Raw genomic sequence first — 1962 nt, forward strand, 5'->3', positions numbered from 1 at the left:
GAAAAATAGGAAACATAGTGTTCTTGGTGTATTACATAGAAAATCATATTCTACACTCAAAGAAAAGTATAATATACACGGTAATAAAAATAATAACTATACAAGTTTAAGTAAAAGTATACATATAGTTGAATAAATTAATGTACATAATTAAATAAACTATTTATTAAGTACAATAATTATAAAATGATTTATTCTACATATAAAACTTGTGTAGCTGTCACTTTTATAATTTTCCACTACCACGTCTTTTCCTCCGAGTATAAATATTCAAGCAAAAATAAACTTTAACCTCGCACGACATCTGAAATCTTCTCGTGCGATTATGTCAAATGTCACTGGAAACATGATTGTGTCGAGTATTCAAATGAAACGAATCTAACTAATGTATTCACTATAAGTGATAAGTCATCGAACATATTTATTTTTAACATTTGAAACATGCAAAGAAGACGATACCGTTTAAAAATGTTGAAGAATACATAGAGTAATAAAAAATATAAGAATAAAGCCGATTATAGGCGGATCTAAAAAAAAAATACTCTAAGCTTCTCCAAAAAAATCGATAAATTTCTGATCAATTTCTTATAAAAATATTTCTTATAAAATTATAAGATTTTTCCTTTTTTATTAAATAATACAATTATAGTCTAACAAATATGTGAGAAATTGACATTTTTTTGTTCACATGAGAAAGAAATCGTACGGTGTTACTTTTAGCCCACCTTTTGTGAATTCTCATCCATTCTTCTCAGAAAGCAAGACGAAGGAGGAACCTAAGCTAGATCCGCCTACAATTCCGACACTGCACTGACAATGACAACTTTAGAAATTGTGTCGATATACATACCTATGTAATGTCTTTCACTAAATGTTCCCGTTTATTCCTCTTCCTCTCGATACACTTCCGCGATCAAACCCCCAATCTTACAATTTTTCGCACCGTCGCTTCTATGGACACATGTCAGTCCGCTGTGACAGCACGCGTCATCACTCTATCCGCCTTTACTCAACACAGAAAGCACACATCGACGCACGTTCTTCATCTACGCACTGTATGTTGTCAAACAGTACGCGATCGTCCTCGTTGCGATAACGTCACAACGATTACACCAAACCGATATTTATACGATCCACATTCGTGTCGAAAATATCTTCCGGCAGGGGAAAAACGTGATCCATCGGATCGAGGAAAGGAATCACAATAGGATATCGCTTTTCGCGCGGATCACAGGCTGACAATGAGTGTCCCTTCGATATCTCAGGAGAAAACACTGCGCGCGTGTTGCTCCTTTCGGAGTATGCTGATGACGCTGAAGAATCACACCAATTCCGCTCGGAACTACGTCGCGCGACTTTTTCACGATTTTTCCGTTCGGCAAAGCAAAAAGAGACGGACGGAGGCGGATGAACGGATAAATGGACGGGAGGAAGCGCGTATTGACAGATCGAATTGCGAGAACGAAGAAGAAGAGGACGATGTCTTAGCTGGCTGGCTGGCTGGACCGCCGGCCGGCTCGGGGCGTGCGCTCGTGTAGCACGTGGCCGCGAGACTGAATATCCCTACCTTAGGCACCTTCTTCAATCCGTTTGTCCGCCTTGTCCTTATCTCACCTAGCCAGCCGAGAAAGACTACCGCAGCCTTCTCGCGGGTATATGATCCACCATCTTTCTCGCTCCTCACCGGCCGATCTCGCTCGCGCCTCCGTCCTTCCCACTGTCACGCTCTCGCTCCTTCCTATCTATCTATCTCTTCTGATCTTCCCCCATCACGTTCTCCTTCTCCCTCTCGATCCGCCTTGCCGCAGCATCCGTCTCCGCGCCGCGCCGCGCGTTGGAGGTAACACAGTCCAGCTGTTTCCCTCTCGCTCGTTCGCGCGCTCGTTCCTCTCCGTCGTTCCAGCTGTTCGTCTCGTACTTTGTCCCACACCGTCTATCCGCCTTGCATTCATCTCTCTTCCT

General features: G+C 42.2%; 1 protein-coding gene across 2 annotated transcripts in view; it reads right to left on the reverse strand.

Moving 5' to 3' along the window:
* LOC108755477 (hormone receptor 4-like) overlaps window positions 1-1955 on the reverse strand; it is a 16011-nt gene extending 14056 nt beyond the window's left edge. For both annotated transcript variants that reach the window (XM_018498504.1, XM_018498503.1), the window contains exon 1: window positions 851-1955. The gene's annotated coding sequence lies outside the window, so the exon portion shown is untranslated. The remainder of the gene's footprint in view (window positions 1-850) is intronic.
* Between the last annotated feature and the right edge of the window lie 7 nt (window positions 1956-1962).

This window comes from Trachymyrmex septentrionalis, unplaced genomic scaffold (genome assembly GCF_001594115.1).
Source record: "Trachymyrmex septentrionalis isolate Tsep2-gDNA-1 unplaced genomic scaffold, Tsep1.0 scaffold87, whole genome shotgun sequence".
In the NCBI taxonomy this organism is placed as follows: domain Eukaryota; kingdom Metazoa; phylum Arthropoda; class Insecta; order Hymenoptera; family Formicidae; genus Trachymyrmex; species Trachymyrmex septentrionalis.